The sequence below is a fragment of the Elaeis guineensis genome, chromosome 8, assembly GCF_000442705.2.
Source record: "Elaeis guineensis isolate ETL-2024a chromosome 8, EG11, whole genome shotgun sequence".
Lineage (NCBI taxonomy): Eukaryota > Viridiplantae > Streptophyta > Magnoliopsida > Arecales > Arecaceae > Elaeis > Elaeis guineensis.
This window is the reverse complement of record NC_026000.2, coordinates 78,430,238-78,453,815: the sequence shown is the minus strand read 5'-3', so window position 1 is coordinate 78,453,815 and position 23,578 is coordinate 78,430,238.

Below are 23,578 nucleotides of genomic sequence, written 5' to 3'. Positions count from 1 at the left end.
TTGGATATGATTAGATCAGATCCGAAGCCCAATGTACCTGCACCATTAAGGTGATCCGATAGAGTACCGCATCAGCCAGACAGATACTACGGTTTCTTGGTCTGGGATGGTGATCCCATCAAACTTGATGAGAATAATGAGGATTCGATCACCTATATGGATGCAATGCAGAGACCTGATTCTGAGAAATAGCTTGAAGCTATGAAATCTGAAATGGAGTCCATGAAGGTCAACGATGTATGGATATTCGTTGACCCACCTGAAGGGGTTAAACCCATTGGGTGTAAATGGATCTTCAAAAGGAAGAGGGGTGCAGACGAAAAGGTGGAGACCTATAAAGTCCATCTGGTCGCTAAGGAGTATCGTCAACATTATGGTATTGACTATGATGAGATATTTTTTCCTGTGGCAATGCTCAAATCCATTCGGATAATGCTTGCAATAGCTGCCCATCCGGATTATGAGATCTGGCAGATGGATGTAAAGACAGCTTTCCTGAATGGAGAGCTGACCGAAGAGGTGTATATGATACAACCTGAGGGGTTTACATCCACAGATGAGTCCAAGGTGTGCAAGCTTCAGAGATCTATTTATGGATTGAAGCAAGCTTCTCGGAGTTGGAACATGCATTTTGATAAGGTGATCAAAATGTATGGCTTCATTAAGAATGGAGAAGAGCCGTGCATCTATAAATGGGCAAATGGTCCAGTTGTGGTATTCCTTGTCTTGTACATGGATGACATTCTCTTAATCGGGAATGATATCCCCGCACTACAGGGAATAAAAGTTTGGTTGTCATCACAGTTCTCCATGAAGGACTTGGGTGAAGCATCCTACATCCTAGGGATGAAGATCTATAGAGATAGATCTAAAAGGATGCTTGGGTTATCCCAGTCCATGTACATAGACACTGTGCTGAAGAGGTTCAGCATGGAGAATTTCAAGAAGGGCTATCTACTGATAGGCCAAGAAATTTCTCTCTCTAAGAAGGATTGTTCGACAACTCCTGAAGAGAGAGAGCGTATAAAGTAGAGTCCCATATGCTTCAGCCGTGGGATCTATCATATACGCCATGACATGTACAAAACCAGATGTGGCATACTCCTAGGAGTAGTGAGTAGATACCAATCTGATCCTGGAGAAAATTACTGAAAAGTGGTTAAAGCCATCCTTAAGTATTTGAGAAATACTAAGGACCAATGGTTGGTTTATGGCGAATCAGATCTGAAACTTATGGGGTTCACAGACTCTAGCTTTCAATCTGACCATGATGACAGTAGGAGCGTGTCGGGTTATATCTTTACTCTGAATGGTGGAGCCATCTGTTGGAAGAGTTTCAAGCAGCATACTGTGGCAGACTCTATTTCTGAAGTGGAGTACATCGCAGCATTGGATGCCGTGAAGGAAGTTGTATGGCTGAGAAAATTCATCAACGAGCTCGGAGTAGCACCCTCCCTCGATAGTCCGATCCTGCTCTACTGCGACAGCACTGGTGCCATAGCTCAGACGAAGGAACCCAAAGCACATCAGCAGACGAAGCATATCTTGCACTGCTTCCACCTGGTCTGAGAGATCGTGGATCAAGGTGACGTCGACCTTCATAAGATCGACGGAAAGGAGAACCTGGCCGACCCTTCACTAAAGCCCTGGCGATAAAGGAGTTCGACAACCACAAGTCGAAGATGGGTATTAGATACTATGCCGAGTGGCTTTAGGATAAGTGGGAGTTGTTGGGAAATGTGTCCCAAAAAGCCAATCGTCAAGCTGTTGACGGTTGAGCAACCAAGTATTGTAATTGATTTGTTAATAAATAAAATATATTTGATATTTTCATCATAAGCTTTTATCTTCTAATGAACTCCGTTGTTATGATGAAGTCCTTAGGACTATTTAGATTCAATAAAGAGAGAATTTATCGATTAGTCCTTAAAACAGTTCACGACCAAATGATAGGCTATTAATAAGGATGACAGCTTCTATCGAGCATAGGTCACTGTAGGCCATATGGGTTGGTTGTCCTCTTAACCAAAGAGTGTGGAGACACTAGCATGGCATACAGGTGAGATGTACTAGTACATCATCATTGAACATGACCAAGTCCAGAGTATTCTGCTGTCGAGAATGTCTCTGATGGGATATAGGTATAAGTGTCCCTTAGACTTGAGATCGCCTCAGTGACTTGCAAGCAACTCACTGTGCTTTGGTACTGGACTAACTGAATTTCTAATTTAGGGATGGAAGGCTTCTGGGCACAGTCAAATACTTGTGAAGTCAGAGTGTGATCGAGATGGGATTGACCACTCTAAAAGTTGGAGAAGAATGAGTCGCTGTATTTCAATTAAGCAAAACCTTAGCCAGGATAATCCATCAGATGGATTTGATATTTTGAAATACAATGTGGACAACCTGATCAGAGTTGACAGTTGAACTCTGGGGTGTCCTATGATCATTTTGGTCAAGAAGATGAATTATATGAAAACTATATCCGCATGGGTTCTAAGGATGTTGTTCTACACATTCGACCTATCCGATCGTCGGGTACCATTGCTAGATGGTCACTTCGATTGGTATAGAAATTTATTCTTGTACTATCGTCTTACGTTCGGACCTATGAGGTCACACACATTAGAGTTCATGATCTGATCGGATGGTTGATCAACGATTAAGAATCGTTCTAGGGTTAAATGATCAATACGATTGATATTTAACCCAGTGCAAGTGTTGCAGGAGGATCGATTAGCAATTTGATTGCTAATTGGTTTAATTTGATTAAGCCAATGAGTTGAGATTAAGTCTAATTAAATATAATTTAATTAAATTTAGTTTGGGCTTGATTGGATCACGTCCAATTGGTTTATTGGATAAGCCAAGTGCAAGGAAAAACTAGTCCTGGTTCAACTAGGACTTGGGTCAATCTAATTTTTAATTTGATTAGAAAATTAAATTAGATTTAAATATAATTTAATCTAATTAAATTAGGTTTTTAATTAGATTAAGACCTATTTTAATTGGGTTGATCTAATTTTGATTTGATTTGGTTTGAGAAACCAAATTAAAACAAGTCATAAGATAGAATCCTAGTAAGACTAGGATTCCACCTTGCACCACATAAGCCTTCCCCACGCCCTCTCTCTCATTCAACGTCAATCTCCTCTTATTTTGTGTGACAAAAGCCCTCTCCCAGGTCTCTCCCACGTTCACAAAAGGTTTCCTCTCTTCTTTCTTATATGGAAGGTGGTTTGGATCAAATCAAAGAGGAATAAGTTTGGATTTCGAATTCTATGAGATAAAGTTTTAGAAATCCAAAACTCTTTCAATTTTGCACCGAATTTATTTAAATTTTTTTTGAAATATTCATGGATTTTAGGGTACACATTGTGTACCCTTTTCTAATGATCCATGCATGAAAATAAGGAGGAGGTGCTCAAGAGTTGGGCACCCCTTATCTTGCCATGTTTGGATAAGCCTTGACTAGGTATTTGACCTAGACAAGGACTCTATCATATCTCTCTGTATAAAATAAGTTTCTTTATGAAATTTTTGGAAAGATAGAGATTTGAGAGTCCTTTGCGCCATCCAAAAATTAGAGAGAAAGACCTTTTGATCGTAGAGATATAAAAGACACAAGTTAGGGTGTCTTGAGAGAGAAACGAGAAGAAGAAGAGGGTCTTCTTCTAGGGTTGTTTGTTTTCATATCTTTCCTCCCTCCATCTTGAGTTTCCTGAGAGTGTCTCAGATCTGAAACTCCTCCTTCTACTTTCCATCTTTAGAAGAGTCCGAATCAAGAAGAAGGAGGCACCTGATCAACCATCAAAGAAGGATCAGCACAGTACTAGCATACTGTGCTGATTTTCTAAAGTAGGACTTCTGATCGAGATTCGTGGGCTCGTGTGGATGACTCCTAGAGGCCGGACATATGTGTGGCTTGCAACATCATTCTCAAGCTCAGATCAGCAAGGTTAGAACATCTAACTTGTAAGGTAATAGATCTGATCTATTATTTAATACATACATTAGATGTGGTATAGAAACATATTGATATGATCAACATGTAGTTCATGCTATATTTATATATTTTAATTTTTGATTTAATGCTATGTAATAATCATGTAATAGGATCTTAGATCTAGGAATTCTCTAATTTTAGAAAATAATATTGATTTATTTTATGATCTTGAAAAATTTTCAAGATCTAACCCTGAAACCCTAGATCTGGTTCCTACAACTTCAACTGCAGGTAGACTTCATCCGGACTCCTACAGGAGTCGGACTTCGTCCCCAACTTCAACTGTAGGAAGACTTCATCCGGACTCGTACGGGAGCCGGACTTCATCCCCGACTTCAACTGCAGGTAGACTTCATCCGGACTCCTACGGGAGTCGGACTTCGTCCTCGACTTCAATTGAAGGAAGACTTCATCCAGACTCCTACGGGAGTCGGACTTCATCCCCGACTCCGACTGCAGGAACACTTTTTTCGGGCTCCTACAGGAGCCAGACTTCCGTCTTGAACCCCTATTGTAGGTAGACCTCACCCCGAACTCCTACAAGGGTCGGACTCCGAGCTCCTACTGCAAGTGACCCACTCCGAGTTTCTGCTACAAACGATCTACTTCAAATTCCTACCACGAGCGGTTCGCGCTGGATTCCCACCGTAAGCCTTCATCCGAGCTTCCATTGTGGATGAATTCCTTTTGGATTTCTATTGCAGACAGGCCTTGGCCGAGATTCCTTGACAAATGATCCTCATCCGGGCTTCTACGGATATCAGACTCCGACCGAACTTCGGCCAACAGGCCTGGATCCCTGGCAGGCCATAGTAACGGCCACGACTCTACTCCACTTCCTGCGATGGATTTCGCACGGCTCCATCACTCCCTGGCAGGCCACAGTAATGGCCATGACTTTGCTCCACTTCCTGCGATAGATTCCGCGCGGCTCCATCACTCCCTGGTAGGCCACAGTAATGGCCACGACTCTGCTCCACTTCCTGCGATGGATACCGCGTGGCTCCTCCACCCTCTGGCAAGTCACGACAATGGACGCCGCTTCACTCCCCACAACAGACTCCACGTGGCAGGTCACAGCAATGGCCACGATTCCACTCCACTACTCTCCATAACAAACTCCTCCTGGCTCCAAACGGCCCACTACCAGATGGTTACAAACGTCACTATCAGTCTATTACACCCTCCGGCTTTAAAAAGGGGACCCCAGATACGTTATTCTTTAAGCTCTCATTTTCTATCTCAAAACTCTGCTAAAATTTCAGTTCGAGCACTCCATTCTTGTTGAGACAGAGAACTGACTTTAGCATCGAAGGATCTTGCCGGAGCATCCCCAACTCCAGTTTAGACTTCCTTTGCAGGTCCTGGTGGCGACCGCGACTCCCTCGACTCCAGCTTCTCCAACGCAGGTGGATTTTTGCACCAACAGGATTGGCGCTAGAGGAAGGGGCTAAACCTTTGCAGTACCCTTGTTCTTAAAGGAGTGCTCAACACGACCGCCTTCGGTCATCTTTTCCGACGTCCTTTCCTCCTTCCCCCACTAGATCTTCACTCGATGCCTCCCCGCAAAGCATCCACACGGCAATCCATGGCCTCCGTGGCCAGATCTCAGGCTCCGGCCTCACCTCCAGTTTTTCAGCCTCCTCCTCCTCCTCCGACAGCGGTGGTTGGCATGGAACAATTCGACTTACTGGCCCAGCAGGTCAGAGGCCTCGCTGAAGCGGTGCAGGCCATGCAGCAGCAGCAACAGCCACAGGCATCAGTGTGACTGGAGAGAATGTCGTCGGAACTCCAAAATCCGATGGTAGGATGGGCCACTTGGGCCAGCCACCCCATCTTTCCTGGAAAGGCAAATCCGAGGGTGGAGAGCCCTTAGTCAGATCACGATTCCACCCCTGGAAGATCTCTACCTCCACTCTGCCAGAAGACACTCGAGACCCGTAGTCGAGAGGATTTCCTGGATCAAAGGCTCCAGGAGATGAGCTGGCGGATCGAAGAACTCCACCACGCTCCCCCCGCTTATGGTGAGGACATTTGTACTGACCCTCCCTTTTCTCAAATGATCATGCAGGAATCGATCCCGCCAAACTTCATGCTCCCTCAATTTGAAAGCTACGACGGGACTTCATGTTGGAACCAGATCTAGGGTTTCAGGGTTAGATCTTGAAACTTTTTCAAGATCATACAGCGGAAGACTAAAATAAATCAAAATTTATTTTCTAAAATCAAAAAATCCCTAGATCTAAGATCCTATTACATGATTATTACATAGCATTAAATCAAAAATTAAAATATATAAATATAGCATGAACTATATGTTGATCATATCAACATATTTCTATACTACATCTAATGTATGTATTAAACAATAGATCAGATCTATTACCTTGCAAGTTAGATGCTCTAACCTTGTTGATCTGGGCTTGAGGATGATGTTGCAAGCCGCACATACGTCCGGCCTCTAGGAGTCATCCACACGAGCCCACGAATCTCGATCAGAAGTCCTGCTTCAGGAAATCAGCACAGTATGCTAGTACTGCGCTGATCCTTCTTTGATGGTTGATCAGGTGCCTCCTTCTTCTTGATTTGGACTCTTCCAAAGATGGAAAGTAGAAGGAGGAGTTTCAGATCTGAGATGCTCTCAGGAAACTCAAGATGGAGGGAGGAAAGATATGAAAACAAAAACCCTAGAAGAAGACCCTCTTCTTCTTCACGTTTTTCTCTCTAGACACCCAAACTTGCATCTTTTATATCTCCATGACCCAAAGGTATTTCTCTCTAATTTTTGGATGGCACAAAGGTCTCTCAAATCTCTAACTTTACCTAAAATTTAACGAAGAAACTCATCTTATATAGAGAGATATGATAGAGTCCTTGTCTAGGTCAAACACCTAGTCAAGCTTATCCAAACATGGCAAGTTAAGGGACACCCAACTCTTGAGCACCTCCTTCATATTTTCATGCATGGATACTAGAAAAGGGTGCACAATGTATACCCTAAAAGCCACAAAAATTTCAAAAAAAATTTGGATAAATTCGGTGCAAAATTGAAAGAGTTTTGGATTTCTAAAACTCTATCTCATAGAATTCGAAATCCAAACTTATTCCTTTTAGATTTGATCCAAACCACCTTCCATGTAAGAAAGAAGAGAGGAGACCTTTTGTGAACGTGGGAGAGATCTGGGAGAGGGCTTTTGTCACACAAAATAAGTGGAGATTGGCGTTGAATAAGAGAGAGGGCTTGGAGAAGGATTATGTGGCGCAAGGTGGAATCCTAGTCTTACTAGGATTCTGTCTTATGACTTGTTTTAATTTGGTTTTCCAAATCAAATCAAATCAAAATTAGATCAACTTAATTAAAATAAGTCTTAACCCAATTAAGAACCTAATTTAATCAGATTAAATTAGATTTAAATCTGATTTAATTTTCTAATCAAATTAGAAATTAGATTGACCCAAGTCCTAGTTGAACTAGGACTAGTTTTTCCTTGCACTTGGCTTATCCAATAAACCAATTAGACTTGATCCAATCAAGCCCAAACCAAATCTAATTAAATCATATTTAATTAGACTTAATCTCAGCCCATTGGCTTAATCAAATTAAGCCAATCAGTAATCGAATTGCTAATAGATCCTCCTGCAATACTTGCACTGGGTTAAATGTCAATCGTATTAATCATTTAACCCTAGAATGATTCTTAATCGTTGATCAACCATCTGATCGGATCATGAACTCTAATGTGTGTGACCTCATAGGTCCAAACCTAAGTTGGTAGTATAGGAACAAATTTCTATACCAATCGAAGTGACCATCTAGCAATGGTACCCGATGATCGGATAGGTCGAATGTGTAGAACAACATCCTTAGAACCCATGCGGATATAGTTTTCATATAATTCATCCACTTGACCAAAATGATCATAGGATACCCCAGAGTTCAACTGTCAACTCTGATCAGGTTGTCCACATTATATTTCAAAATATCAAATCCATCTAATGGATTACCCTGGCCAAGGTTTTGCTAAATTGAAATACAGCGACTCATTCTTCTCCAACTCTTGGAGTGGTCAATCCCATCTCGATCACACTCTGACTTCGCAAGTACTTGACTGTACCCAGAAGCCTTCCGTCTCTGAATTAGAAATTCAGTTAGTCCAGTACCAAAGCACAGTGAGTTGCTTGCAAGTCACTGAGGCGATCTCAAGTCTAAGGGACACTTATACCTATATCCCATCAGAGACATTCTCGACAGTAGAATACTCTAGAGTTGGTCATCTTCAATGATGATGTACCCTTACATCTCACCTGTATGCCATACCAGTGTCTCCACACTCCTTGGTTAAGAGGACAACCAACCCATATGGCCTACAGTGACCATGCTCGATAGAAGCTTTGTCCTTATTAACAACCTATCATTTGGTCGTGAACAGTTTTAAGGACTAATCGATAAATCCTCTCTTTATCGAATCTTAATAATCCTAAGGACTTCATCATAACAATGGAGTTCATTAGAAGATGAAAGCTTATGATGAAAATGTCAAATATATTTTATTTATTAATAAATCAATTACAATACTTGGTTGCTCAACCGTCAACAGCTTGACGATTGGCTTTTTGGGACACATTTCCCAACAACTCCCACTTGTCCTAAAGCCACTCGGCACAGTATCTAATACCCATCTTCGACTTGTGGTTGTCGAACTCCTTTATTGCCAGGGCTTTAGTGAAGGAGTCGGCTAGGTTCTCCTTTCCGTCGATCTTCTGAAGGTCGATGTCACCTCGATCCACGTTCTCCCGGACCAGGTGGAAGCGGCGCAAGATGTGCTTCGTCCACTGATGTGCTTTGGGTTCCTTCGCTTGAGCTATGGCACCAGTGCTGTCGCAGTAGAGCAGGACCGGACCATCGAGGGAGGGTGCTACTCCAAGCTCGTTGATGAATTTTCTCAGCCACACAGCTTCCTTCGCGGCATCTGATGCTGCGATGTACTCCACTTCACAAACAGAGTCTGCCACAGTATGCTGCTTGGAACTCTTCCAGCAGATGGCTCCACCATTCAGTGTAAAGATATAACCCGACACACTCCTGCTGTCATCATGGTCAGATTGGAAGTTGGAGTCTGTGAACCCCACAAGTTTCAGATCTGACTCGCCATAAACCAACCATTGGTCCTTAGTATTTCTCAAATACTTAAGGATGGCTTTAACCACTTTCCAGTGGTTTTCTCCAGGATCAGATTGGTATCTACTCACTACTCCTAGTGAGTATGCCACATCTGGTCTTGTACATGTCATGGCGTACATGATAGATCCCACGGCTGAAGCATATGGGACTCTACTCATACGCTCTCTCTCTCAGGAGTTGTCAGACAATCCTTCTTAGAGAGAGAAATTCCTTGGCCTATCGGTAGATAGTCCTTCTTGGAATTCTCCATGCTGAACCTCTTCAGCACAGTATCTATGTACATGGACTGGGATAACCCAAGCATCCTTTTAGATCTATCCCTATAGATCTTCATCCCTAGGATGTAGGATGCTTCACCCAAGTCCTTCATGGAGAACTGTGATGACAATCAAACTTTTATTCCCTGTAGTACGGGGATGTCATTCCTGATTAAGAGAATGTTATCCACGTACAAGATAAGGAATACCACAACTGGACCATTTGCCCATTTATAGATGCAGGGCTCTTCTCCATTCTTAATGAAGCCATACGTTTTGATCACCTTATCAAAATGCATGTTCCAACTCCGAGAAGCTTGCTTCAATCCATAAATGGATCTCTGAAGCTTGCACACCTTGGACTCATCTGTGGATGTAAACCCCTCAGGTTGTATCATATACACCTCTTCGGTCAGCTCTCCATTCAAGAAGGCTGTCTTTACATCCATCTGCCAGATCTCATAATCCAGATGGGCAGCTATTGCAAGCATTATCCGAATGGATTTGAGCATTGCCACAGGGGAAAAATCTCGTCATAGTCAATACCATAACATTGACGATACCCCTTGGCTACCAGACGGGCTTTATAGGTCTCCACCTTTCCGTCTGCGCCCCTCTTCCTTTTGAAGACCCATTTACACCCAATGGGTTTAACCCCTTCAGATGGGTCAACCAATGTCCATACATCGTTGACCTTCATGGACTCCATTTCAGATTTCATGGGTTCAAGCCATTTCTCGGAATCAGGTCTCTGCATTGCATCCATATAGGTGATCGGATCCTCATTATTCTCATCAAGTTCGATGGGATCACCATCCCGGACCAAGAAACCGTAGTATCTATCCGACTGATGCGGTACTCTACCGGATCGCCTTAATGGTACAGGTATATTGGGCTCCGGATCTGATCTAATCATATCTGACTCAAGTTCAGCTATTGGTGTCGGTCCTTCTACCTGTTGAACTTCATCAAGTTTAACCTTAGAGGCAACGGTTCCTTCACCAAGGAACTCCTTTTCTAAAAAGATTGCCTTAAGGCTGACGAACACCTTTTGTTCATCAGCATGGTAGAAAAAATATCTTTTTATCTCTTTGGGGTACCCTATGAATGAGCATTTGTCAGACCTAGGTCCAAGTTTGTCTGTGACTAATCGTTTGACATAGGTCGGACACCCCCAGACCCTAAGGTGTGAAAGTACTGGCTTACGCCCTATCCATATCTCATATGGAGTCTTAATTACAGACTTACTTGGAATCCTATTTAACAGATAATAGACCGATTCGAGTGCATATCCCCAGAAGGATATTGGCAAGCTAGCAAAACCCATCATGGATCAGATCATGTCTAACAGAGTCCGATTCCTCCTTTCAGACATACCATTATGCTGTGGTGTTCCTGGAGGAGTCCATTGGGAGAGAATCCCATTCTCTCCTAGATATGTGAGAAATTCACTAGAAAGGTATTCTCCTCCTCGATCAGATCGAAGAGTTTTAATACTCTTCCCAGTTTATTTTTCTACTTCACTTCGGAGTCGTTTGAACATTTCAAATGAATCCGACTTATGTTTCATCAGATAGACATATCCATATCGGGATAGGTCATCCGTGAAAATTATGAAGTAGAAATATCCACCTCTAGCACTGGTGCTCATGGGCCCGCATACATCAGTATGTACTAGGCCCAAGAGCTCAGTAGCTCTCACCTTTTCCAGTAAAAGGTGACTTGGTCATTTTACCAAGAAGATAGGACTCACAAGTTGGAAGTGATTCACAATCACTGACTTCGAGGATTTCCTCTTGAGTCAACCTATTTATTCTGTTCTTGTTTATATGACCTAGCCTCTAATGCCATAAGTAGATATCTGACACACTATCTAATCTAGGATGCTTGCCAGTAGAATAGACTCTTATCGGGCTTGATCTTTCTAGTCTGGCTCTGCACTGATGTCCCAGCCTGAACTTGCACCTTCTTCACTTTCTTCTTCTTGTTCTTCTTTCCTTTCTCAAAGGGTCGAGAACCAGAAGACGAACCTCCCACTGAGTTCACCGACTCCTTGAGGAGTTGGTGATCCTTCTCAAAGTTCTGAAGCAACCCCAGTAATCCATGGTAGTTTACTTCAGGCTTTGTCATTCTATAATGAGTGAGGAATGGGAGGAAAGATTTGGGCAGCGAGTTCAGTATTGCATCTTTCCCAAGCTGCTCATGCAAGGGAAAGTCGAGCTTGCTCAATCGTTCCATCAGCTCGATCATGTACAATACATGATCAGTGACAGAGGCACCATCACGCATTTTGGCGTTGAAGATGGCACAACTAGTCTTGTGCCTCTCTATGTCATCGGGTGTGCCAAAGGCATCCTCCAACACTTGAAGCATGTCCTTTGGCTGAGCCATCTCGAATTTGCGACTGAACTCATCGCTTAATGGGAGGCTATGACTCAGTTATCTCCATAACTTTATCATTTTAAGGACCTAATAATTTTAGAGGATTTAAATAATTTAAAAGATGAAGTCAGATGAACCAGCTTATCATGATTCTCCCACTGGCTTCACCAAGTCAGCTTAAGGGAGACCATTAAAAGGATTGATCTAGGAGCACCTAAATCAGTCACACTGATTTACCTAGCTGACATGGGTCAGCTCGAATAGTCAAGTGATCCGATCAAAACATAATTTCACCAAGAGGCCAGGTAAGTTCGATCAGTGGGAGGGTCTGCCAAAGCTTGCCTTAGACACCATCAGAAATGGCCAGGTAAGCAGGCTCCCAATTAAAAACCACCGGTCTGGTTTACCTTAGACACCAACTGGTTTAATTAGTTTCGATTAAATCAACCTAACAGTTCGTGCTAGACCACTTAGCCAAGAATCAAGTCCATTTGGTTCTCGTTAAAGACATGGACTTGACCAACTACAACTATTGTAATTGATCTAGAGAATTCTTGACCTAATCTAAGACAACAATTGATTAGATTTAGTCAATTCTCTAATTAAGTCCATCTTTAATCTAACCATAGGTCTAACCCAATTAATGGACCTAATTTCCACTAACCCATTAACCCAATGTGTTATGATTTGTGTCTTAGGTTCTTCAATTCACAATCCTAGAACCTAATCAAATAACTTCTTAATTCTTAATTAAGTTTTGGGCTGAGGGTTGGGTTTGGCTTTTCCAAAACTAATTTTCATATTTGTAAAATAATTTTATAATATGATTCTATCAATCATATTGCATGTTTGATTCAGAATCAAGATGCAAGTGAAATAAACATAAAACTACTTTAGATCTAATCTAAACAGGTTCATGTAATTGAAACAATTTCAACTTTAAACAATTTCTTTGCACAAAAATTATTAACAAAGAGATTTTATTTTAGATTTAAAAATCTTTTAAATCTAATAAATTATAAATTTAATCTAGATCATATCTAATAAATTTATGATTAAAGATAGATTTACACAAACTAGGACAACCTTTTCACTGTAAGGGGTAAACCTTACAGCAGGACAACCTTGCAGTTTGTGATTGATCTAAAATTTTAATTTTAGATTTAATAATCAGATTATAAATTAGATATAATCTAAAAAATAATCTAAGCATGTATAAATAATCATGTAATAAAGAACCTAGGCTCTGATACCAATTGTTGGAACCAGATCTAGGGTTTCAGGGTTAGATCTTGAAACTTTTTCAAGATCATACAGCGGAAGACTAAAATAAATCAAAATTTATTTTTTAAAATCAAAAAATCCTTAAATCTAAGATTTATTACATGATTATTACATAGCATTAAATCAGAAATTAAAATATATAAATATAGCATGAACTACATGTTGATCATATCAACATGTTTCTATACTACATCTAATGTATGTATTAAACAATAGATCAGATCTATTATCTTGCAAGTTAGATGTTCTAACCTTGCTGATCCTGCTTGAGGATGATGTTGCAAGCCGCATACGCATCCGGCCTCTAGGAGTCGTCCACACGAGCCCACGAATCTCGATCAGAAGTCCTGCTTCAGGAAATCAGCACAGTATGCTAGTACTGCGCTGATCCTTCTTTGATGGTTGATCAGGTGCCTCCTTCTTCTTGATTTGGACTCTTCCAAAGATGAAAAGTAGAAGGAGGAGTTTCAGATCTGAGATGCTCTCAGGAAACTCAAGATGGAGGGAGGAAAGATATGAAAACAAAAACCCTAGAAGAAGACCCTCTTCTTCTTCATGTTTTTCTCTCTAGACATCCAAACTTGCATCTTTTATATCTCCATGACCCAAAGGTATTTCTCTCTAATTTTTGGAAGGTACAAAGGTCTCTCAAATCTCTGACTTTACCTAAACTTTCATGAAGAAACTCATCTTATGTAGAGAGATATGATAGAGTCCTTATCTAGGTCAAACACCTAGTCAAGGCTTATCCAAACATGGCAAGTTAAGGGACGCCCAACTCTTGAGCACCTCCTTCATATTTTTGTGCATGGATCACTAGAAAAGGGTACACAATTTATACTCTAAAAGTCATAAAAATTCCAAAAAAAAATTTGGATAAATTCGGTGCAAAATTGAAAGAGTTTTGGATTTCTAAAACTCTATCTCATAGAATTCGAAATCCAAACTTATTCCTTTTTGATTTGATCCAAACCACCTTCCATGTAAGAAAGAAGAGAGGAGACCTTTTGTGAATGTGGGAGAGACCTGGGAGAGAGCTTTTGTCATACAAAATAAGTGGAGATTGGCGTTGAATAAGAGAGAGGGCATGGGGAAGGCTTATGTGGCGCAAGGTGGAATCCTAGTCTTACTAGGATTCTATCTCATGACTTGTTTTAATTTGGTTTTCCAAACCAAATCAAATCAAAATTAGATCAACCCAATTAAAATAGGTCTTAACCTAATTAAGAATATAATTTAATCAGATTAAATTAGATTTAAATCTGATTTAATTTTTTAATCAAATTAGAAATTAGATTGACCCAAGTCTTAGTTGAACTAGGACTAGTTTTTCCTTGCACTTGGCTTACCCAATAAACCAATTGGACTTGATCCAATCAAGCCCAAACTAAATCTAATTAAATCATATTTAATTAGACTTAATCTTAGCCCATTGGCTTAATCAAATTAAGCCAATCAGCAATCAAATTGCTAATAGATCCTCCTGCAACACTTGCACTGGGTTAAATGTCAATCGTATTGATCATTTAACCCTAGAACGATTCTTAATCGTTGATCAACCATCTGATCGGATCATGAACTCTAATGTGTGTGACCTCATAGGTCCGAACCTAAGCTGGTAGCATAGGAACAAATTTCTATACCAATCAAAGTGACCATCTAGCAATGGTACCCGATGATCGGATAGGTCGAATGTGTAGAACAACATCCTTAGAACCCATGTGGATATAGTTTTCATATAATTCATCCCCTTGACCAAAATGATCATAGGACACCCCAGAGTTCAACTGTCAACTCTGATCAAGTTGTCCACATTATATTTCAAAATATCAAATCCATCTAATGGATTACCCTGGCCAAAGTTTTGCTAAATTGAAATACAGCGACTCATTCTTCTCCAACTCTTGGAGTGGTCAATCCCATCTCGATCACACTCTGACTTTGCAAGTACTTGACTGTACCCAGAAGCCTTCCATCTCTGAATTAAAAATTCAGTTAGTCCAGTACCAAAGCACAGTGAGTTGCTTGCAAGTCACTGAGGCGATCTCAAGTCTAAGGGACACTTATACCTATATCCCATCAGAGACATTCTCGACAGCAGAATACTCTGGAGTTGGTCACGTTCAATGATGATGTACCCTTACATCTCACCTGTATGCCATACTAGTATCTCCACACTCCTTGGTTAAGAGGACAACCAACCCATATGGCCTACAGCGACCTATGCTCGATAGATGCTGTTGTCCTTATTAACAGCCTATCATTTGGTCGTGAACAGTTTTAAGGACTAATCAATAAATCCTCTCTTTATCGAATCTAAATAGTCCTAAGGACTTCATCATAACAACGGAGTTCATTAGAAGATGAGAGCTTATGATGAAAATACCAAATATATTTTATTTATTAACAAATCAATTACAATACTTGGTTGCTCAACCGTCAACAGCTTGACGATTGGCTTTTTGGGACATATTTCCCAACACTTCGGACCCAATCGACCACCTGGAGGCCTTCTGGACAATGATGCTGCTTCATGGCATGCCCGACGCCATCCTATGCCGAGCTTTCCCATCCACCTTGAAGGGAGCGACGAGAAACTGGTACTCGATGCTGAAGTCAGGTACCATCTTTTCCTTTGATCAGATGAGCCACCAGTTTGTGGCTCATTTTATTAGCAGCCGGCATCCCTGGAAGGGTTCGGGGTCCCTCATCAACATCAAGCAGAGGGAGGGGGAGTCCATCCGGGCTTACGTCAACCGTTTCAATGTCGCCGCATTGGAGGTCCGGAACTTGGACCAATCGATCGCGATGGCCACTCTGAAAGGTGGCCTTTAGAAGAACGACCTTTTATTCTCCTTGGAAAAGAAATACCCCAGGGATTTTGCTGATCTGTTGGCTCGGGCCGAAGGGTACGCCCGAGCAGAAGAAGCCTTCAAAATGAAGGATGAGGAGACCACGAGAGAGCGGCAGGCGGGAGACTCGAGTAAGCCCGCAATCGAAAAAGGGCCGAGAGAAGCTCGGCCACATTCTCGAACTCCTCCTGGGCATAAGCGCGCCCAGACTCCTCCCTGAGCATGCAGGCAGAGAAGCCTGGAGCATCGGGTTTGGCGGGGCTCTCCCCGAGAAAGATTCCGCAGCTATGCCCCCCTCAATGCATCGAAAACTCAGATGCTGATGGAAGTCAGAGAGCAGCTCTCGAGGCCAGAAAGAATGCGCATGCACCTCGGAAAGTGCAATCCTAATAAGTTCTGCCTCTACCATCGTGACCATGGCCACGACACGGAGAAATACATTCAGTTCCGAGATGAGATCGAGGAGCTCATCCGATGAGGTCGGCTCGACAGGTTCATTCGATGCCAGTCTGAGGGTAGAGAGAATCGATCAAGGGCCCTACCACAGCCTGACCCACCGAGGAGAGAAGAGCAGCCCGGACATCGGCCTCCAATTGGGATCATCAACTCTGTCTCTGGAGGACCTTGACAGGAAGCAGACCTTCTACAACCTCGAGATTTGAAAAACTTGTAAATGTATTACGAACGATCCCGCTTTAAATCAAGATTCCTTTCAGGTCTGCATATCTTTCTCTTTTTGGCATGGACTTGTAACGACAGGGGATGACCCCTTCGAACAACGAAAACAAACCCTAACATGAGCAAGGTCGAAGACCTGGTTATTTGTAGACCGGATGGGGGGAGAGGCCATACAGCGCCCATATGCGCCCCCACAGCCATGTTAGGGACAGGAGGAGAACCTCGCCCTAACATGAGCAAGGTCGAAGGCTGTTGCCCAGCTATGCAACCCAAGAGGGGGGGTGAATTGGGTTTCTAAAAATTTTAAGCTTAACTTATGACTTATGAAAATGTTTGACAAAGCTAAATAGATAGAGTGAGTAAAATTAATTCAAGGCTAATAGCAAGAGCAAGAATGCAAGAGAATAATGAAGAGATAAAGAAGAGCAATTAGACACACACCAAACAAAAGGATTTATAGTGGTTCGGTGCCAACCTTACACCTACATCTACTCCCCAAGCTCCTACTTGAGAATTCCAATCCACTAATCTTGTATTCAACCCGAATACAAACATCGAAAACTCTGACTCTAGCTATCCCAAGCTAGTCCACTTATTTTCTGGGTACAAGCCAACCCTATACACTCCGATTCAAGGTTCGGATCAACCTTCCCTTGTTTTGGAACCCTTCCAAAATAAAAACAATAACACAAATAAAGTATAACAATGAATAGCACAAGAAAGCTCCTTTAATGAACGTATAAGACTTTAAATACTCTTTACTCAAGAAGAAGAAAACCCTTTTTGATTTCCTCAAGGTGGTTGGAGACTAGAATGTGCACTTGAGGAGTTGGTGAGCTTGGATCAAAGGCTTCTTGAATGCTTTGAGTGATCTTCTGCTTAGGGCTGAAAAGTTTGCTTGAAATCTCTTTTTCAAAATCTCTCTTCTTGATACTTCTCTCTTTTGTTCTTCTTTTTTTTTTCTTGTTGATTTCCATATTTTTGTCCCTTTTATAGCTTTAAAAATAGTGAAAAACATTCTAGACTGAAAAGAGCCATTAGACTATATTAAATGAGCATTAAGAGCATTTAGAATGGGTTAAAAACTAGCCGTTGTGGAAAAATCCCATCACAGGGGTCGACTCATGAGTCGACTCATGTCTGGGGGTCGACTCATGGGTCGACCTCTGTGGAAAAACATCACAGAATCGAACGGGATCCGAGGTTCTGTAAAACTGGCAAAAAGACCCGCAGAGGTCGACTCATGAGTCGACTCATGCCTTGGGGGTCGATTCATGGGTTGACTCACAGGTTGTGCCAAGTCTGTGCCGGCCAGGAATTTCAGCGTACCAGTCATCTCATGTGCCATGAGTCGACTCATGAGTCGACTCATGATTTTCAATCATGCATATCTTTCAAAATACAAGTCCAAAATCAATAAAATTTTCACCATTGGATCTCAAATTTTTTGTTCTATCATTTGATACTATCAAATCAGGGTTTTAATAAAATTACAATTTTGCCCCTGAAGAGCAATAAGACTTTTACAAGTGAGAAATATTAGTACCCCTTCAACTGCTTTGTAATCATCAAAATCAATCTAAGGAGCAACAATCTCCCCCTTTTTGATGATGACAAAACATTTGAACAAAAGCATTTATATGAATCAATGATCATGAATTTCAAAGGGATGAAATGCATTACAGGTAGTTTGAAGATAAATAGGAAATTTACTACCAACTTATAAGTGCATTTGCATGAAAAAAAAATTGATTCTTTTGGCATGTGATACATGTGCCCATTTGCATAAATAATTTGCCTATTGCTTGATGATTTAAAAATTTACTCATTTGATTATGTGATTTTGGTATCAGGGTAGAAAATTTATTTTTGTTATCAGAGCAAAGCAGAATTTACATTAGGATTTGAAAATTGCGTGTTTGAAAATATCTCATTTGCTCATTTTTCAAATTTCTTAGCATCTTGAAAATTTGCTCATTCTCATTTGATTATTTAGATTTAGTATCAGAGCATGTTTAACAATTAAGTGTATCAATGCATGTCTAAGAATTAATTTTAAAGCATGTCAGAGCATGTCAAATTTTAAGATGTATCAGAGCATGTCTAATTTTAAAGCATATCAGAGCATATCTTAGAAGTAATTTTAAAGGTTGCTCAATTGCTTTGTGCTTAGCAATTCACTCATTTTATTATCAATCATATATATTTTTTTTAATTTCTCCCAATTCACTCATTTTATTTTTAAGTCATTTAATAATCTTGCTTTTGATATTTTTCTTTAATTTCTCTCCCTTTTTGACATCATCAAACATTGTTAACTCCCCCTCTTTTTTTGAATACATTTTCTCTTTAGTATTTCTTCAAACTTCTTGTGCTAATCATTAATATTTACTCCCCCTAAATACAGCAATCATAAAATAAAATATGCCATTGAGTACCATAGATATGAATTAGCAATAAAGAGAAGATATATAATCAAAAGATGATTGATACCATTACAAAGAGTAGATATATAATTAAAAGATGATTGATACCATAGTTGTTTCAATACATATTCCATAAAATAAAAGTCAACTAGTTAACATCATTACATGGCCCAAGAGACAGATCCTAGAAAGAACAACAGACATGACTAAACAACAAGGATCTAGTAGAGCTCATGACTCTATGGATCAGAATCAGATGTATTAGAGATGGGGTGGGGAGATGATGGATCACGACCAGGGACTCATCCTCTACCCCGTCTGCCTCTGCCATGAGTGGAGGTGCTGGCACGAGTAGGTGGGCGAGATGATCCTAAAGGCTGAGAACGTTCAGAGGCCAAAGACTGGACTGCAAGAGAGAGCCTGATGGAATCAAGAACGTTCAGAGCTCTCGAAATAGACTGAAGTAGTGCAGTGAACTGTGTAGAAGCATGCTCACTTGAGCCTCTGATCTCTCTCCTCAAGAAATCAAAACCACCCTCCAAAATACCTCTGAGTCTGCCAGCCTTCGTAGTTAGGTCTGTGACCTCAATAGTGCACTCCTGTGGCTGAGGATGGGCCAAAGCTAAGACTTGCACCTGCAAGTCAAGTACTCTCCCAGTCAGTCTCAAAATGTAATCCTCGAGCTGCTGAATCCGAACTGACTGATCTGTGATCATCTAAAATACAGTGGAGATATGGAGGATCATGGTCTGATCAGATGCATCTAATGATGTGGATCCTGGTGCAAACGCAGAAGTGCTCCACTGACGAGAAAGCAAGGAAGCCACACGCTGAGAAATCTGCTCAATCTGATCATCAGCCAATCTGAACTCTGAGGGAGGTGCTCTGCTGTCTGGCTGCTGAATTGGTGTGTGCCTCCTGGTGGACTCTGAAGGGCCAGCCTCTGGATCTGAAACAAACTGGATATCTGGAGATGCTGCCCTGAAGTCATGGAGAGGTGATGAGGGACCTTCTTCCTCAGCTCTATCCTCAATTCTATCCTCAGCTCTCTCCTCAGCTCGTTCTTCTGTACCCTTGATCCAACCACCATCAATCTTAGTGAATCCCATGCGGTGCAGAGTGTGTTGGTTGATGGTGTCTGCGTGAGAAAGCTTAGCAGATGCCTCCCCTCAAAACTGACTCCAAACCTCCTGAAAACCAGTGTAAGGGCCATACCAAAAGGCAGATGTGCCTTGGATCTATTCAGTGTTTCTCTCATGGCCTCAATCATTAAAGCAGGAAGGTTTAAGGGGGTTTGGGTGATCACATGAAACATTATGCATATGTCTCGGCTAGAAAGGAGGTCATGCCTACCACTCCTCGGAAAGAAAAGCTTTGTCACTAATTGATGTAGAATTCTCATTTCAATTGACAAGATTTTGGCTTCTAATTTATTTAGACTTCCCGAGTAGGTTCCTCCTAAAATTACATTGATCCCTTCTTCCTTCACTGGGAGTTCCATGTTAGAATATCCCTCACAGGGCAAATGCAGAATCTCTTCCAAAATAATAGGATCTAAGCAGATATCAATTCCCTTAACAGTAGAAGTTACTGTTTCATTACCATAGTGCAGATTCAGATAAAACTCTCTAACCAAGTCTACATATGTAACTTCTTTGAGAGAACAGTAAAATCCCCAACCTTGATTTTTGATCTTTGACCCAAAGGAGAAACCTTCTTTTTCAAAGAAACTAAAGTCCACATTCTTGTCGGTTTCTACCTTTCTGTCAGAGAGAGGGATTTTGCTAGGGCTAAGAGAAGACTGAGAGGGACCTGGTGCAGACGCTGAAGCCGGAATGGTAGCAGAGGAGATCTGAGAAGCTTGCCTTTTTCTGCGGATGCCTTCTTCCAGTGCACGGACTGATTTCCTTCTTTGAGGGAGTTTCATCTTTGGGGCCATTCTCACCACAAGAGCAGGCAGGGAGACTCGGAAGATCAAATGGGTGAGGAGAAGGAAGGTTACTAGAGGATGGAAAGAGATTTTGGTGGAGAGAAATGACGATTTTGAGAAGAACGGTGGAAGCTAGGGCACGCTCCAACCGCTTCAATCAAGGGAGAAAGATGCGAGAAGCTCCTTTCCCAAGGGGTGATTTGAGGTGGAGATGTGAAGGGAGAATGATCTTTGGGCTAAATCTTTGGTTTTGGAGAGAACAAAGATGAGGATGAAGAGTCTTGGAGGGAGGAAGACGAAGAAGAAGAAGGGGTCGGCTCATGAACGGGCTTTAAGTTAAAAAGAAAAGAACCCGTGGGAAGTTGGCAAAGAATTTCAAGTATGCCATTGGGTCGACCCTAGGGGGTCGACTCATGAATCACAAAATTTCAGAAAAAATATGAATAAATTTCAAAAAAATTTAAAATTTTAGGAGAAAAATTTTTGCTCAATGACAAGTTGTGAGAATGATAATCTTGAGCTTTTAGGTCCAAGAGAGATGATGAAAATTGAACTCAAAAAATTTTGACATCGATTCCTTGGAATTGGAAAAACATTTAGGCAAAAGGATCAAGAATTCCTAGATTTCTCCTAATTTCACAGAATCTATCCTCACTAAGGACCTTTGTAAAGATATCAGCTAATTGATTTTCAGTGCAAACATATTCAAGAATTATATCTTTATTTTGAACATGTTCTCTTATAAAATGATGTCTTATTTCAATATGTTTAGACCTTGAATGTTGAATTGGATTTTTAGATAGATTTATGGCACTAGTGTTGTCACATCTTATGGGTATTTCATTAAGTTTGATACCAAAGTCTTCGAGTTGTTGCTTAATCCACAAGATTTGAGCACAATAACTTCCGGCTGCAATGTATTCGGCCTCAGCCGTAGACAGTGCTACCGAATTTTGTTTCTTGCTAAACCAGGAGATTAGGTTAACTCCAAGAAATTGACAAGTTTCACTAGTGCTTTTTTTGTCTAATCTACATCCAGCAAAATCAGCATCTGAATATCCTAATAAATCAATCAGTGAGTCTTTAGAGTACCATAATCCTAGAGTTTGAGTACCATTTAAATATCTAAGAATTCTTTTAACAGCATTCAAGTGAGACTCTTTAGGATTAGATTGAAATCTAGCACACAAACAAACACTAAACATGATATCAGGCCTACTTGTAGTTAAATATAATAGAGAGCCAATCATACCTCTATAGTATTTTAAGTCTACACATTTACCTTCTTCATCCTTGTCAAGCTTACATGAGGGGCTCATGGGTGTGCCAATTGGTTTGGAGTTCTCTATTCCAAATCTTTTGAGTAATTTCTTGGTGTACTTGCTTTGGGTGATGGAGATTCCTTTCTTTGTTTGTTTGATTTGGAGTCCGAGGAAGAAAGTAAGTTCTCCCATCATGCTCATCTCAAACTCCCCCTGCATGAGCTTAGCAAAGTCTTGACAAAGAGATTCATTAGTAGACCCAAAAATAATATCATCAACATAAATTTGTATAACTAACATATCATTTTGATTTCTTTTAATATAGAGGGTTGTGTCTACATTACCGCTTGAAAAACCATTATTTAGTAAAAAATTGCTTAGCCTATCATACCAAGCCCTAGGTGCTTGTTTTAATCCATATAGAGCTTTATTTAATTTAAAAACATGATTAGGAAAAGCATGATTTTTAAAACCTGGGGGTTGTTCTACATAGACTTCTTCAGCAATATATCCATTCAAAAATGCACTTTTGACATCTATTTGAAATAATTTAAATTTCATAAAGCAAGCATATGCAAGTAGAAGTCTAATGGCCTCTAATCTAGCAACAGGTGCAAAGGTCTCATCAAAATCAATTCCTTCTTCTTGAATATAACCTTTAGCAACCAATCTTGCTTTATTTCTTATTACATTTCCATGTTCATCTAATTTGTTCCTAAAGACCCATTTTATGCCAATTATTGAATAATTTTTAGGTCTTGATACTAAGGTCCATACATTATTTCTTTCAAATTGATTAAGTTCCTCTTGCATTGCATTAATCTAATTATAATCATTTTTAGCTTCTTCAATAGTTTTTGGTTCAAGATGAGATATAAAAGCACAATGATTAAATACTTCTCTAAGTGAAGAACGAGTTTTTATCCCATGCATAGGATCACCAATAATTAGCTCCTTAGGGTGATTGTGAACATACCTCCATTCTTTGGGTAGGTCATTTGTACCTTGAGGTTGTTCTTGATGTTCTTCACCTCCCTCATCCTGTTTGTCTTCATGTTCCTTATCCTCTTGAATTGTTGAATCTTTCAGAGTGATCTCCTTCATTCCTTCTATAAGAGGATCTGCATCATCAACACCTTCATTCTTCCTTGAAGGAAGATCGTTAGATTCATCAAAGATAACATGTATGGACTCCTCTACTACTAAAGTTCTTTTGTTAAAAACTCTAAAAGCTTTACTAATGGAGGAGTAACCAAGAAAGATTGCTTCATCTGATTTTGCATCAAATTTTTCAAGTCTTTCTTTACCATTATTTAACA